We start from the raw sequence: 18,482 nt of genomic DNA, 5'->3' as shown, positions 1-18,482 counted from the left end.
AGATTGAGATTCCATTGAAACTTATATGAGCGTCTTTTTCCTATTCTCCGTTTTTTCATAACCTGGATTACTTGTTTTATATTTTTTTTGCAAGCTTATAATTAATTTTTTTCAAATTGTCTTCATAGAAATTGCTTGGAAATAAAACTACACAGTGTATATAATACAGACAAAGGGCAAGGAATACTAGAACTACTGGAAAGGAAACAAAAATATCGAGCTCACACAAGAAGGCTGACTCTCTCTTTCCTTGTAACTACAAAAAGGAGAAAGTATGATGATTTATGAATATTGATACATTTATCCGACTCGTAACAATTTATCACAATCTTAAATTAATCAATTTCTTAACTTAACCTAAATTATATTTATCCTTTAAGCTAATAACTTCATTTTATAACCAGACAAATTAAAACTTAATTTATATTACTTTCCACATTCATTTCGCATATTTTTTTTTGACATAAGTATAAAAATAGTTTGTATTTCGATTGTAATAATAAAAATATAATATTGGAAGTACAATCCTCTGTTAGTTCGAATGCAGTTTGACAATGTTTTTGTTGTTGTATTGATGATGGCAAATATTTTATCTTCAGTAAGTAACACAGAATTCTTCACCATATGTCTATACCTACATATTATAAACAAAACTGTAGACATAATAATAAGAATCTCTGATCATTGCTAAAAGTCTTGAACGTATCTCACTTCTACATAAGTTTCTAAGAAGTTCATTTCTAGTTGAAGGTAATATGATAACAAACGGTAGCTGAGTATTTACATTCAATAAATTCATATTGTCAGTATGGATAGATTGATAAGACGATTACTTTTGAGGCGGATATCATCAATTGATGCATATACCATGGTATATAACCAAGAAACACTATAGCTCATGCTAACTATTTCTTGGTAAGAACAGGCCATTCCTATTGTTGTAAATCATAAAAACATTCTATAAGTTTGATTTTCTTTTACGTAGAATTTTCCATTAGGGTATTAACAATAATAGTGATATATTTAAAATACTATTCCTTGCTGTTTTTGGAAGACCCTGAACACCTTTAGGCTGTTTGAAGAGGTGATACATTTGCTCCATTATGAAAGCGAGCTTGGAAGATTGAATTTGGTCCTTTTTCCGATTTAGAAAAATTAAGGAGATGTTCTAAAATCTTGCCAGATTCGTCCACGTTGATTGGGATGGCGTCTTCTTTCAGCCAACTGTAAATATATATCATTTATAAGTATTACTGATTACTAAAATTACAAGGGAAGAGGTTGCAATATTATATTAAAGTGCATAATTTATCATTTGAAGGGAATGCTTCTGAATTATGCTATCATTTCATTGTCCAGACATTTGACAAGCATTGGACAGTACTTCTAAAAATATTTGAGAAGGAAATTTAGAAGATGCCCTTCCAATTGTTTTTAGTATTCCTTGCAAAGGGTTACCCGACCAAGGAGGGGAGAAATCACATTGACAAAGATCGATGTAAATTCTTCTTAATGTTTAGAGGTCTTTTTTATGTTATATTAATTCTATTATTATTAATTTTAAAAATAATAACTGTGTTATTGCAAGCTTTAAATGACATACCCCCATATATGCATGGAAAAATTTGTCTATGTAGGAAGTCAATCCATTAGTTTTGTCAAAAAAATTGCCAATGCAATGCGCAAAGAAAATTGTAAAAACTTGTTTTGCACTCATTTAAAAAAAAAAGTAGTTAATAGAATTTATTGGCATTGCAAGGAGTACCTCACAATTACCGAGATTTTTTCGTAAATGCAGAATCAAAAAAGTAATAGGGAATAATCTCGTCGAACAAATAACCATCGATAACTGGTACATTTTTGCAAATATTGCAAGAATTGTGTAATAAAATGTTCCGGAAGTTAAAATAATACTTTATAGTTATAATGTTCAGGTTGACAATTGCCACAAAATGCTACCTTGTGTGGCATTTCTTCTTAAAAACTAAAAATTGACGTTTAATAAAAAAAAAGAGAAAAAATTCAGAAACATTCATTTATATGGAAACAAAGTTTTAGCTAATTTTACAAACTTTATTTTATCTACGAATCCAATATGGATATTGGAAATCTATTTTTTTACACCTGAAAAACAAAAAAAAAAAAAAAAACCCGACAAGTTTCACCGATTTTCTTTTTCTGCCCATGATTTTTTTTCATTTTGAATATATTTATTCTCATTCTTATAGTTGTTTTTTAAGAGGTCACTTACATATTTGATTTATAGCTCAGCTCCCTATCTAGTGTCCTTGAGCTTCAAAAAACAATTTTGTGCTTTGGGTATAGAATAAGCTCCCCTTATATGAATTCCACCCCGATAATCAGTACCATGGTCTAAGCCTGACCAAGTTCAAAAAGAGGTACCTATGCAAAGTTTCAGCCTCCTACGTCCAACGGTGTGGGCACCCATAATGAGCATTTCGAGCATATCTGGGAGAGGTTTGTAGAGTTACAAAGACATTATGTTAAAAATAAAATTAGTATTTTTTTGACAAATATCAATTATATTTTCCAATATATATAATGATTTGGACGCCCCTGTTCTCCCAGAGACCCATCTCGTCTGTAAATTCACTGTGAAAAGTGTGTAGAATTACAAGGAGACTATGTTGAAAAATCAAATAAAAAATCTAGAATTATTTTTTTACAAAAACACTCACATCAACTTACAGCAACGACTGTTATATGACTACTGCACGTACAAAATGGCTGAAACTTTGGTGAGTAACTGTAAACAGATGCTAAATAGCTTTTATTTGCGAGTGTTGCCATCTTCTCCTTCAGGTCAGAAGCTTTTCAGACCAATTTCGTACCAAAGATGAGTACGATTTACAGCCCCAGGAATGCTTTCACTCTGCGATGTCATATTATATTATAATTTGTTACTGAAGCATTTAATAATATGTTATATTTAAAGATCAAACACATAGATAAAACGAAGGATCTTATTACAATGATAAAGAAATAAAACTTTTCTTTCTTAAGGAAATAACAAAAATAATAATAATAATAAATCTATTCAATTCATTACATAATGCAGACAAATTTACACACTGAATATTTTCGTCTATTGAAATAAAACAATTTTATATTTTATCATTTAAATCAATATATTATGTACAAACGAAGTTTTAAGTGTGTAGTGATGAGATTCTTTTCATGAGACTCACTCCTAGTTCTTTGTAATATCCAAGTAGTTGATAAAGAATACAATGAAAAGAGTATGTTCGTCTTCCTATTCATGTGACGAGCTAAGTTTATCTCGGAGAGAATTGATCGAGTATGGTATGTCACGGAGGATACTTAGAACGTATTTGTAAGTAACTACTTTTGATACTTATTTATCTTATTCCTTTGGGGTACACTAACAGACACACCTCGACTGTCAAAAGGGAGATGTAAAATTTGAAAATGCAACATATGGTAGTATGAACAAGGATAGGGTCAAAACTTCTGCCAATTTAATGAAGCCAAAAATATATTTTATTTTTGAGCGCAGAATCAAAACGGATGACAGTTTTTTCTGAGTTGTCAGGTTTCAGAAATATCTGAGTTGATAGGAATTTCGGACGATAGTCGCTTAGAGTATTTTTTTATTATGAAGACAATCCTCAAATTAAAAGTAGGATTAATAAAACTGATGTAAATGGTTTTTTTGTGATTATACAAATGTTTTTATTGATTTTGTATCTTGTTCTGAACTCAACATATTTCCTTTTTGTCTGAAAAATGGTGGAAAACGACACTTGTAACTTATTCATCCTTTAAAGTGATACAGAATATCATAACTTATAAAAAATATAGAATGTTTTATTTAGAAGACGTATTAAAAAATATACATATCCAAGGATTTTGGTTCGATGTTGAATTTTTTTTGAGTAATCATGTTATTAGGGGTGTGGTCTAGCAAATATGTAACATTATCTTAACAATGTTTAGCATTTCAATGTTACTATAATGACGTCATAATCTGTACTAAATAATAATAATTAATATCACAATATAATACCGCTCTTTGCACAAATTCCAATAAATTAATTACTAACTGTATTTGAAATATTGTTAATCCTAATTATCGTAAATGAATATCTTCATTGTTGAAATACCGGAATCTTCTTTCCAAGGAAACAGTCGACTCTATTCTCATATCGGTTCTTGTATTTTTTCATAAAAATGTATATGAGATATGTATTATGATGATTACACAATGCACATATCTTTTAAAAAAAATCATATTTTCATTATAATACAATATAACACGAACATATTATATCTTGACTTGACTTGATCGTGGTCTGGACCAAAATATCGGTCCAAATTGCTCTACAATAATTCATTAAGATCGAAGAGTGCAAAAAATGTTTGAACAAATGCCCTATACCCATAGTTGAATTATGGTGAAAAATATTTAAAAATGGCATGTATGCAGTTAAACTTACGCTTTCAAAAAAATAATTTTAAAATCCTCCAACTGGTCAGCGAGATATGGCCCTTTTTAACATTTTAACCACTAGGTGGCACTCACATATTGAAAAACTTTAATCACTGATTTTAGAGATTAGACTTATGACAAAATTATATGTTTTTTCGGGGTGAGGAGCTTGAGTTTGATAGTATAATCAGTGTAAAACTATGGACAAGCAATCACTTTCAATCTTATTATGTAAAATTAACATTAAATTTGCATGAACGAATTATAGTCGATGGAAATAAACAACAGAAATAAAATTTTTGAGTGGAATATGAAACTCTTGAAGAAATCAAAAAAAATAGATATATTTTTTAAATTTTCTTACAATCATTCATTCTCAAATTGGGCCCCAAAGATATGCCTCTTGTAACATAACAACAATGAAAATCATTGGTTAAAAACATATGTTGTTGTGACCGAGAATAGTTGCAGCAGGCCTTCAGAATTTACATTCTAATTACAGTATGACACAGATAATTATTGTAGAAAGATAATCAATTATGTTTGTCAACTTTTCATTGACATATTGTATGTAGGTATAAAAAAAATTGATTTTGAGGGATATAAGTATTTTTTTTAGAAAGCAATATTTTTGAAGTAAAGCAGTCAGCATTGTATTGTTTTTTTTTTTGCTGTTAATTATATTATTGAAATAATTGACTCTTTTACGATGAGTTTTTTTCTAAGTCATTAGAATTTTGAAATATCCGAGATTATAGTAATGTGGAGCTGTTATCGTCCAGAGTCATTTTGTACCCTTAAAATGATCCCTAAATAAAAAATAGGACTTTTAAAACTTATGTAACAGTATTTTTATTGATTCTGTATCTTGTTATGAATTCGATATATTTCCATTTTTAGGCTGAAAAATGACAATCTTCTTTAGACTCTTGTAACTTATTCATAATACAGAGTAATGAGGAATATTATAAAACATTAATAGAAAAATATTCAATGTGTAATTTAAAAAAAAAGATCTTTCTAAAAAAATAAGCATCCCCAAGGATTTTGTTATATTTTGTATTCTGAAAGTGACCCCATTTTGAAGTATCAAAATTCTCTACTCATCGTGAATGGATCCCTTTATTGTTTCGATCCTGGTATCCTATTCCCAAAGAAGGATCCCACTCTACTCCCTTATGAGGTTTCGTAGTTTGTTAAAGGATGAATTATCCTTTGTTGTCCCTCGAGGAATTCGGAATCCGAATTCAAACACCTCTTAAGATAGATGATCATGTTGTAGGTATCTTTTTTCAATTGCCTCGATCTTCCTTTTACGAGGAATGACGTCATGAAATTGGGATGGAAAAGGTGAAAAAAATTATGATAATGCTGACTATTTGGTGGCACACCACCCTTATGAAAACTGAAATGCTTAATTTGTATAAATTCTCCCCCCGCCTAATTGTTCCCCTGTGTTATCAATGTATAACGAACTGATTTTAATATTTGTTGAAGAATAAATGCTGAGTCATAAGCAGGAAATAATGGCTGTCGATGAAAATTTGATCAAATAACGTAGAATTTTATGATTATATACGATAATACAAGATGTCAAAAGAAACTAAGTTTGCATTAATTGGGACCACCTGTCCGTTCACTGTATTAACTTGTCCGGAAGAACAATTAGCCTTTCCTTGACGGGTGGACAAGTCTTAATGTAAAGCCCTGGTTTCGGTCTGTAAATCCTAGAGTAGTCTGAAACAGTTATGATTTTTAGAGGACCGAACTAATTGGGTCTTTTAAAGAAATTGGATTCGGTCGCATTTAAAATTTCTCTTGGACCGATTCTAGAGATGAATAGTTAAACATTGATCTACAATGACGTCAAATGTGTGGAATAAATAGTTTTTGTACAACTATGAAATCCGGATAAGGGAGAAAATCTGTCCTGAGATTGAGACAGATAACTATTGGTCTATATATTGAGAGCAAAAAATTGCAGTCTGGACCGAAATATTGGTCCAAATTGCTCTAGAAAAAATCACTTAGACCGAACCAAAAAACCATTTTTATACTTGGCCTCAACACTAATTTGTATCCATAAATTGAAGGCCATTATCATCTTTATTTTGTACAAATTTAATATATAAAGTGAAGGAGGTACAAAAAAACAAAAAAACGCGTCAGTTGAAAGAAAATAAAAGTACTTAATTTTTTTGCAATTCATTTCGAAATGATAACGATTTAATGCATTATAAATTCAAGACACGTTTAAAAGGGTATTAAGCCCGTAATTTAATTCATATTTAAGAGATAAAATTTTAATAATAAATGCTTCAAATGTAGAGATTCTCATTTGGATTAAAAGCCATAAAAAATTGGCTTTCCATTCGTTTTTCAACAAAATATATAGATTTGAATAAAATATTATCTACACGCATTTAAAAATCAAAGAAACGGAAAGTAAAATTCTATTATTATATAATTATATTTGTATGGAGTTAATAGTTACTTCATGAGTTTTTCTTACAAAACCGACTAAATAATAGAGACAAAAAAAAAAAAAAAAAAATAACAAACTCAAATAATAATAAAATAATTTTTTCTTTTCTTATTATTTATAATCAGATTTTTTTCTTTTTTTAATTTGATCTCATTTTGGAGCACATTCGGAACGCTGGAACTTTCACCGGATGGAGGGTAACGGTTTTTGATGGCACAGAAAAAATAATTTAGGAAGTCATTACCAACACCTAAACAAATCCATGATAATTTTGAATTTGGTCAAGTTTAAAAAAATAGCAAACACCATAACCCGCAGCTTTTCAGAAAAATATATACATATTTTTTTAAAATTTAAAATATTACATTTTATGTAAAAAAAAATTACAATTGTTCACAAAAAATTCCACAACTTTTATTTAAAATATTTAATTTGTTTAAAAAAAACTTCAAAACTTTAGTTTAAAATATTAAATCTTTTGAAACTCCATAGTTATGCACATAAATTAATTCTTTTTTGTAAAGAATCTGAAATATTAGTACAAAACAAATATTACTTTATTTTTTGGGGGGAGGGTCGGGCTACAGCTCCTTTAGCCCACCCCCTCTCGACGCCCGTGGAATGTCATCACCAACAAATCAATTTTGGAGATCTATGTTTGAAACGAAGCCTCCAAGAGCCCACAGTTATGCTTACCTGTTGGCTTTCTTTTGGAAATTCGTAAAATAAAAGAAAAGAGGTTTCCTCCTCCAAGCCACGGAAGGAGCAATTTTTCATAAATTTCAAATATTTATGTGTGAATAAGGAAAAGGTCACCATTTTGTAGCGGAACCATTTCTCCTTTTAAATTATGAAGGGGCTTCCGAAGTGTTTGATCAAGCCCTCGACAACATTTTTTTCCTTAACTAAATTTTTATTCAAGATTGTTTTTATGTTGGTTGACAGAGCACATATTAGTGTTGACCCTCGGGTTGAGAACGAGATTGTTTTTGGCCTTCTCTTATGTGATTTTTTTTCATATCCAATCTGATTTGGAGGGTTACATTAGGATCAAGAGACCAGGCCATGGATTATATTTCGTCCAAAAAAGTTTAATCAGAAAATATGCCTTTAAAAAATGTTCTGTCAAAATTGTCAAAGGGGAGGGGACCTCTCCCCTTCAAAGACAAATCCTAGTAACGGTCCTGATGTTAATTTTGTTTTAAGGATCAAGTGTAAGAATATACGAAAAGACTCCGAAAAACGTTGTTTTTCACATTCGAAAACTTAATTGAAACAAAACAACATGTCCCTAAATACTTATATTTCTTTCAAATTAGCAGTATGCATCTCTGCGTGCTTTAATTCTTTTCTTTTCTAATTTATTGACTGGAATTTAAAAAAATAGGTCAAAAGGGCACTTAAACTATAAATTAAAGAAGTTGATATAAATGTCAATACTTCTGCTACGATTAAGTACTTATTGAAATAAAGTACTACAGGGTGGTACAAATAAATTGGGAAGATATTTAAAGGCTTCTTATAACGTACACACTAGATGGTATAGAACCCCAAGTTTTTTTTTATTTGAAAACTACATTTAATGAAATTTAATTATTTACAATTAAATCTACCTTTCTTGATAACTTTGTCCACACAGCACCGGAAGCTTTGCCAGGCTTGGCCGACCTGCCGCAGATCTAGTATTGTCATTGTACGGATAATGGACTTCTTCCGGGCCTCCAAAGACGAATGATACTTGGCACAGGCCTCATGCTCAATCCTTCTCACAGATGGAAATCTCATGAGTTTAGGTCTGGGCTGTATGTAGTCCAAAATCAAGGCTTGCCTGAAAAAAAATCTCAAGAGTCCTCCAGTTCAATTTGTCAAGTTGACGATTTTGTAGCCTCTGATCACCCTGGTGACCTTATTGTCCTCCGTGAGAAGTTTTTGACAGCCTGGGCCCTAGAGAGATATCCCAGCTCGACACTGATGGCTCTCTTAATGGGTGTCTTGCTCACGTTGCTGATCCTTGCAAGCTTGGCAATGGCATTCGTCATATTTACATCGATTGACTTTTTGAGTCCTGCAAAGAACATGGGGGATATTTTTTGTCCGCTATCAACTTTTGATGTTTCCTGTGGGTCTTCCTCTAGGCGTCAAATTCATCACATATCTGGTAAATTATATTTTTTGTGCACTTGAGACGCTTGATAATCTCATACGGAGTGAATCCGGCTCGAGACAATTAGCAAATAAAGGTTCTACTGGTCTGCTCCATCTCAAACTGTCTTCTTAATTAAAAAAAAAGCGAACAACATGAACTAAAGGATTTTTATCACACAACCTATAGAAAACTAGATATTAGCGATTAAAATTGTTTCCAATTAATCTGGAAAAATGTTAAAAATAGGGTATTTGAATTTTATTTAAATCTCTCTTAAAGTGAAGAACATATTTTCCATTAATATCCTTCAAAGAGAAGTCTCACTTCTAACATTTTCCACGGTCACAATAGAAAATTTAAAAAAATCATTAAGGGAAATGTTGAATAGGAAAGAAATTCATTATTCAAGAGAAATTGTAAAAACCTATATAATGTATATCAAAGAAAGAAAACAACAACATTATTCTTGATGAATCCCTCATTAATTGTATGTATACTATACATACAATTAATGAGGGATTCTTCAAGAAGAATGTTCTATTAATTAATTAATCTAATTTATTAGTTAAATTTATTTGAAAATTAAACAATTTTTACTTTTAACAGCAAGAACAACGAGTGCCTCATTTTTGATATCTTTTTGACTTTGTCGTTAAATATTATCAAATTTTTAAACAAAAAATTGCCTTCTATTTGGCAAGTTCAAACTACGAGTCCGGAGTTACAGCGTTATTTCGCCCAAAATAAGACCACCTCCTTGACAACGTTCTGGTACTCCTCAATTCCGATTTTTAGGCCTTTCAGGAACCCATACGGAGGAAATCCCTTTCCTGTCTAATGCTAGGATTCCCAGAATAATCGCAGAGACTGGAAATTAGTCTGGTTGACTAGCAGAAAATCATCCACTGCGTAGGCAAAGTAGAGGTCGTTCCTGGAGTTACTCGGCTAGTCCACGGTCTAGAATTTCTGAAGTATTTACGTCAAAAAGGTGTCCAGAATGGTGAGCACCCCTTGTCCCCATATGGCCACTCTGAAAATTTGAAAATAACTTATAAACTGTTTTAATCTAAGGTGCAGAGCCCCCATAATGTAAATCAAGCTTATTTTTAGTCTTGTGAGGTATTTTGCCTTTCATACAGTAATGTTAAATCAACACTTAAAATTCTGGTTCGTCTATTATTTGAAAATCCCTCCACTTCCTCGATTCACACGAATGCCAAACAGAAAGAGATAGGGAGGTCTTGATTAAGTTTATATGTGTTCTTCTATGAGATGCTAATAACTAAACATAACCTCAATATCCGTTGGTAGTGCCATGTTTTGGACTTTGGACATTACTTTTAAACAACCCTGGTATGACATATCGGAATTAATTCTTTTAAGGGTTGAAAGTCAAATAATTATTGTATTGTAACTACATGTGTGTTAATGATTATTCGACAGAAAAAGACTCAAACATAATTTTCTTGTTGGGGAGCATAGTTTTGTAACTTAAATAGTAGAAGTATCGTATGTAAATTTTCTACTATGTGTCTCGCTTGAACATCGATGAGAAAAGAAATTAGGGGAAAAAAGTGGGAACATCGATAGCTAGTAACATAGTTTAAAAAAATATGAAATTGGAAGTTCGCGAGCTTTTTGTAATTGCTACCTGAAGTAATTTTTTATTTACCAAAACTGTCATAATTATTCTTCATTCTTAAAGAAAGAATAATAAGCAAAAAATAATCACTAGGGGGCGTGAAACATGAAGAGTAATTCAGAGGACTTGTTGTGGGTTCGTACGTATAAGTCCTTATTGGACTCGGAGTAGAATTGAGGATCTACATCGCTGTAATTCACATTAGAATAAAATTAAACGAATACAGCTGTCTCATTTTTCTCTTCTTTATACACGATAATATATTAACATGAATACAGAGATATGCATAGCGTCATTAAAAAAAAACAATTAATTCACAAGAAGTTCATTAATTGTTGAACATGTATGTTTATTGTTTATTCGGTCTGACAAGTTTTCGACCTAACAAAGATACAAGATGTTTTTTCTGATCTTTTATTTGATTTTTAATATAGTCTCTTTGTTACTCTATACACTTCTCCTAGCAATTATCCAATCTCTCTAACCCATCCAAATAAAACTTGACGTTTTTCTTTACAAAATAATTGTTCACAAAGGTGATTTCCTCTTATTCTGACGAAAATCTTTGCAGTCCAGTATTTGGCCTGTATTTTTGCTTTGGACGTATAATGGTGCATCCAAGTTTCATGAACAGTAATAAATCCGTGCCAAAACTCTGATTTATTGCACTTAAACTGCCCCAACAGAACGACACTCGATTTTTTCAATTTTTCGCAAAATCGGCTAATAACCAACAACAATAATATAACAACTGCGCGTCCAAAATGGTTGAAACTTTTACTAGCTTTTATTTACAAATGCCACCATCTTCACGTTGTGGTCGGAAACTTTTCAAACTACCCCTTTTTTTTGGGGGGGGCTTAGTTTTTGTCATTTAAAAAAAATTGAATAATTAAATTTCAAATATTAGAGACAATAATTTATTTTTATAATACATACGAGGGGCGTTTGAAAAGCCCGTGCAAAGTCCGAGATATGACACTACTGGCGTGTATCGAGGTTATATTTAGTTAGTAGCATCCCTTGGAAGAACACACATCAACTTTTGGCTAGATCAGTCTACTTTTGTTTGTTTTGTATCATTTGAATCATGGAATCGGTGAAAAAATTACGGAGATTTGTTAGAATTAATCCTCATCGACTAACTGGAAAGGGTAAAACTATTAGATGTAATTTATTATTCATTGTTATTGAACTGTTTCAAAATTGAGCTGCAAAAAACACCCTCGATTGGTCCACAAAAGTCATTTTCCATCACAACAATGTACCGGCTCACACATCAGCAGTTTTTGCAAAATTAATGGAAATATGGTTCCAAATCGAGGTGCCCACAGACGTAGCTCATGGACAAACACGCTCGGGAGAAGTTTTTCTTTGAATTCAATGTGCGTTCGCGCCCAGGCGCTTCCAAGAGAAAGAAATATACTTTCGGTATATGGATTTCACCAAAAGATACCTAGGTCATATTGAGTAAATGTAATACAATAATGTTTACTTATACTTGATCAGTACAACGCCATCTAACCAATTACAGGAACATTAAAAAAAATAAAGTACCACTTTTAATTTCACGCACCTTCACTCTTCTGTCATCCGTCAGTATATCATGGATTTTATCTATGATTTCTGGAGTAATAACCTCAACAGGGTGTGCAGAACGTTTAGCCTCACTTGTGCCCATATGGCTGGTTCAAAATTTTTGAAACCATTTATTAACTGTTCATTAATACTGTACATTCAATTTGCAAAATGAATTATTTATTACTTTATCTGGATAACAATTAATAAAAAAATGTAAATAACCACTGAAAAGTCGAGTAAAATAAAGGACCTTATTGAGATGCTAATATCTTTTTTATTTGTTCTTCAAGTGTTTTATATCCTAGCCAAAGTTATAAATTAGATCTTATAATTTAATTTAAATAAAAAAAAATTATTCTAAAGGTATTTTTTGATTGACTTTTAGTCTATTTAGTTTTTAATATTTATTAAGGAAGTTTCATAAAATAAGCTGGCTAGGTTGCGTTAAATATAGATAACAATATTATTCCAGGGGGCAAAAATTTAATAGTTTTTCCTGTCATAATTTATACTATGTAAGGGATTTATACAAGTTTATAGATGTTTCATATTCAAGATAATTGATTGGCATCAGCAATTCAATTTCCCCCGGAATATTATTGTAAATACAGGGAGCGGGGATCAGATTGTCACCTACTTTAAACCTTGATAACCTGAAGACGACATTATCAAATAAAAACCGGTTACCAAATAGGAAAGCTGTTCCCGTCAACTGACGATACATAGTTCAGTTAGAATCATGCCGTCATCATAGGAGGAGATAAAGAGCTATAAGTGGAACGAGGAGCTTTCGAGGTTCGATTGCTTCAACCTTAGGAGTGAATTTATGGACTGTTCAGCGTATCCGTAAGAAGCTAGAGGACACCTGGGATGTTGATGCCACCATAAAGAGGGCACCCAAGGAGGAGGGTGCCGACAGGAAGGTCAGGGACACTCACTTTGTCGACCAGGTGAAGAAGATGGTTGAGGATGACCCTAACAGGTCCATGAAGGCTGGAGACAGGCCCTGGGTGTGGCAACAGGACTCAGCACCCTGCCATGTGTCCAAAATCTCCATGCAGTGGTTAATCGAGAACTGTTATGACGTCGTAACCAAGGATTTGTGTACTCCTAACTCTCCCGACCTTAATCCTTTGGACTATTTTGCCTGGGGCTATGTCGAGAGACATACCGACAGAGTTCCCCATAGCACCAAGGCCAGCCTGATGGACTCCATCAAGGAGGTATTCGGCAACATGTACAATGAGATGGTCAGAAGAGCCTGCGGCCGGTTCAGAGGCCGTATTGAGGCCGTTATTGATGCCAACGATGATTATATGGAATGAATGGCTACTCTATACCTATATGCTCGTTATAGTTTTGATTTTCAATAAAAAAGTTAAAAAATGTATATTTTGTGTTGTTTTTTGTAGAAAAATATTTTGCCGACAATTTGATCCCCGCTCTCTGTATCTTCAACGCAACCAACCAGCTTATTTTATGAAAATTCGATATAAATTTTCCTAATCCTGTTTTCGATTTCATCAAAAAATACTTGTTTCAATGCCTTTTTTAATAAGGAAGTTTGGTTGCTGCACCTTGAGTGTATATTAAACGAAACAAAATTTTGTAAATTGTAACGTCGTCAAAAATATCTCTATATACTTAATATCTAATATAAAGTAGTCTATTGAAATAATGACTATTTGCAAAAATCTAAGCATAAAATATGCACACACACTTAAGTCATATAATATATTTATATATTAGTGTTAAGACTCAGTTGGAGGACCAACTTTTTTTAAAGTTCGAGCTTAAGATTATTTAATGTAAGGGGATTTGGATCGAAATTCAGACCGTGAATCTAAATGCAGGTATACCAAAACTCAAATAACGTTTTTGATGAGTTTTACAAAGAGACCCATTCAGATCCAAAATAGTCCGAGTAGAGTATGAGCTGGATAAATAAATTATTTATTACCCGCAAGGTGGTGTGACAGTGTGTAGCTTGTGTTAAAGCCCCGTTTTTGTGGACTTTATTACTAATATTATTATTTGGTGAGTTACATAATTTTGCCCCTCTTATTTTTATAAACGAATATTGCCCCATTTGTTAAAATGATAAATGTCTATGTACTCTGTACACAAGATATCTATACCTCCACTTTGGCACGCTTTTTTGGGCAAACACAGGCCCTTAGGTAGTGGATTCTTTAGATAGTTTGTTCAAACTTGCATCAGTGAAAAAAAAAAATTAAATCAATTGTTCCCAAATATTTAAAAAAGGCACGGAGCCCTCCTTGGAGTCTGCCCGAAAGCGATATCATAAAAATTACTGGGACTTTAATTCAAGTCTAAATTACTCAACTCTAAGATTCTTTTTTTTTAAATCAGTACTTGGTTTTGAATTTTTTGTTTGGCAAAAAATTGAAAAAGTAAATTTTTCTAAAAAGCAAATTCAAAAATTTAGTTGTAAATATGAACAAAAAATTCACAAATCCACAGTTAGTCACAAAAAATTTCAAAAAATCAATAGTCATTCTCAAAATATTAAATTTTACGGATTTTTTTTTCTTTGTGCATAAAAAAAGTTCAAAATTTAATTTCAAATAATAAATTTTTTGGAAAAAAAAATTCTAATATTAAATTTTCTAGGAAAAAGCAAAAAATTCTAATATTAAATTTTCTAGGAAAGAGCAAAAAATTCTAATATTAAATTTTCTAGGAAAAAGCAAAAATTTCTAAATGGTGGGGGGAGGCTACAGACCTTCCAGCCAACCCCTAGAAGATGCCCTTGAGAACTAACAATCTGTTGTAGCGACGGTCTTAAGGAACAGTTCAAAGGATTGATAGGATTTCTAAGACTGAACTGGACCGAATAAATACGGACTGACCTAACACTAATAGTATACATATGTATCTCTAGAAAATTCCATTACTGACTAAGGAAACAATGCTTTGGAACAAATCAAAAGAGCAAGAAATGCATTATTAACAACATTAATGTAACAATTGTAGAGATGCTCGGTACAATTGCAACCCGGCCCCTTTTTCTCAAACATTCCAAAAATTGCAATTGCTAAATATAATGCGAATTATTATGCACAATTTGTTATTTTTATAGGATTATTATTTCTGTAAATATTTTCTGTTTTTTTCCCCCGCTACGGATATCATTTGAAGAATTGATTAATTATTTTGCTACCTCATTGAAGAGAAATTTGAGATATTATTGCAATGCTCCGTATAGATAAAACAGTGGCTACAATTCCATGAAATAGTTTTTCATGCTTTGTTTATTCTTATTTTTATATAGTTGCATTTTCCATAATGGACGTTACTTTAGCCAGAGTAAGGCCGTGCGTTAAAATTTTTTAACTCCGATAAATGAATCTAATCAGAGATCTATAATATAAACATTCCATTTAAATTTATTACTGCAAAATGCATCCCCGGACATTTCATTCCCATTTTGAAGCCCAATATTTAGTGACGTCATTTAACCTAGTTTTTGTGGAATGCTGTGCAGGGAGGTCTGTGCTGAGAGTTGGCACTGCAGGTGACTAGTGTACTAGAGGAGATTAATATGATATATGGAGAATGTGGGAGTGCGACAAATGGTTTACCAGAATTAAGACAATTTTGAATATCAGCTGCCTGTTAAATTGAGGGGGAGAAAATGAATTACTTCTATAAAGAGAAGAACCTTTGTCATTTAAAAGAGCATTAGTGCAGAGGAAATATCATAATTATATTTATTCAACTTTGCATGTGAAAAAAAAATTACACCAAAGATAGACGAGAATTCTTCTTTTAGAGTGAGATGTTAACAACACACCTATAACTTATTAAATAATGAAAGAAAAAAAAACAGAGCACATGCTCAACTATTTTTCAAATCAGGTGAGGATGAATGCAGGAAGTCTGCTGCCCACTGCAGGGAGCACTGCAGGGAGTGCTGCCCACTGCAGGGAGCACTGCAGGGAGTGCTGCCCACTGCAGGGAGCACTGCAGGGAGTGCTGCCCACTGCAGGGAGAACCTGGCTGCCCACAAGGCAGCCAGGTTCTCCTGCAGAAATGCTGCACCTTCTCAGAATGCTGCACCTTCTCAGAATGCTGCACCTTCTCAGAATGCTGCACCTTCTTGGACGTCTGTGCCGTGTTCACTGTCTTGGGTCAACACATACTTTTCCCTGAGGAACGTGCTCTTCAACTCGTGCTCGTTGGCCTTGAAGAAGGGGGGATACATCTTGCTGCCACCAGACACTATGACGGTGAGGATTATGACCTGAGATGTATGTTTGGTCCTGAAGGTTCCCTCAACCTAAGTGCTTGATTCAGCTGAGAAGCGATCATTTTTTCTGTTGAGAAAAGTATCTACTGTCAGGATCTTCTTGTCAGATATCGACTTGTGCACGGAAGAGATCGCAAACCCTTTGCGATCTTGTTTGTTGTTCCGACATTTTTTGTTGCACAAAAACAAAACAAACCTCAAATTGTAGCTTTTTGACAGTTCTTTCGAATGGCACTAAGTACAAAATTGTCAGACCTTTAGAACTGAGGCTAGATGGCCTTGAAGAGGATTTTAATTTTTGAGTCCACACCCTTCATATGTAGTCAATTTTTGTACAAAACTGTCATACATTGCGTGAATGAATTATAGCATATTTATTCGTGAAGTAACTTTACATACTGTAAATTTTACATGGGAGATGAAAATTATTCAGTTACCATTAATAAGACTCATAGGACGGTTTTATAGGGAACTATTGATGCTTTTCAGTCGATAATATACTCTAAAGCAAACTTCTTTGAATTCTTACCAGCATTTTTATTCACGGCCATTGACATAATATTCTTACTTTTCTTACAAAAGTATAACCAATAAGTGAAAAAAAACGGCCAAATGCTATCAAATTATGCTAATCTAGTCCAAATCGGCTAATTTAGCAATATTATTTGTTGGATTAACAGCGGTGGTGCGACCAAAACACAACAGAAATTATACATATTCAATACTGGCTCAGACGTTGAGTTGAGTGACTTAGGGAACTTTTGCATTTAGTTTCATGCTATGAATTTATATATAAATTTCTTAATACATTTGCTGTTGCCCCCAAAAAAAAAAAAAATATATATATATTTATAAATATAATCCTAGGGACGTCCCTGATAAAAAAAATTGTGTCACGAGTCCATTGACCCATAGGTTGGGAAACACTTTTGTACATTAAAATTGACTTTTGAAAGAATAAGATATTTTCTGTCACTATCCTACTTCTTCCAATCAACGTACAAATCGAGCCATTTTTGTGATTTTTATAATATCTTACTTTGATTATATTCAAATATTACTGTTTATCATTTGCGTCAAGTAGTATTCAATGTAAAGGCTAAGTGTTTTTTATTCTTAAATGCCTTTGATGAAGCTCCATGAAGATTTATTGGAAATTTGTTCATTTTATGTTGTAAATATATTACGTACGAGCCCTAAACAAGGCGTCTCCTTCAATTATGATGCAATTTTATGACGTCAGTCAAAATACTATATTGACAACGTAGGAACAATGACTGGTCACTATATAAATTATAATGTGTTTTATATATATATATATACAGGGTGCAGACTTCAAATATTCGCCTGGGGAAAAGCTAAAAGACGACATTAGATATCAGTGTTGCCAATATACCCATCGAAAGATCCGTAAATCAGCTTTTCGTTAGTATTAAGCAAGATACGAGAATCTGTGTCCCATTGAATTCAATGAACTTGTCATCATAGTACTGGTGCACAAGTACTGTAGGGTTCCCCTGGACCCAACAGGCAGCTGGGAGCTGTTCTTGGGTTGGGAAACTGGATCATGCCCCTGCCATGTCTCTAACTGGTCCATGGAATGAAGGAGCATCCCCATCACTTTGTTAAGAAGGACACTTGGCATCCTAACTCACCAGACTTGAATCCCCTGGACTATTTCTCCTCGGGCGTATTGGAGGCATGACGTCCTTGCATTGCAAAGGCCTCCCTGATCACCTACATCAAGGAGGTGGCACCCAGTATGGAGAAGAACCTGTTAAAAAGGGCCTGCAGTAGGTTCAGGAGCAGGCTGGAGCAAGCAATTGAGGCAGAGGGCTCCAACATTTAATAAATGGATTACTTACATGAAAATGTAACAATGTA

The sequence above is a fragment of the Lepeophtheirus salmonis genome, chromosome 9 (genome assembly GCF_016086655.4).
Source record: "Lepeophtheirus salmonis chromosome 9, UVic_Lsal_1.4, whole genome shotgun sequence".
NCBI lineage: Eukaryota > Metazoa > Arthropoda > Copepoda > Siphonostomatoida > Caligidae > Lepeophtheirus > Lepeophtheirus salmonis.
The sequence above is the reverse complement of the archived record's forward strand: the minus strand, read 5'-3'. Positions refer to the sequence as shown.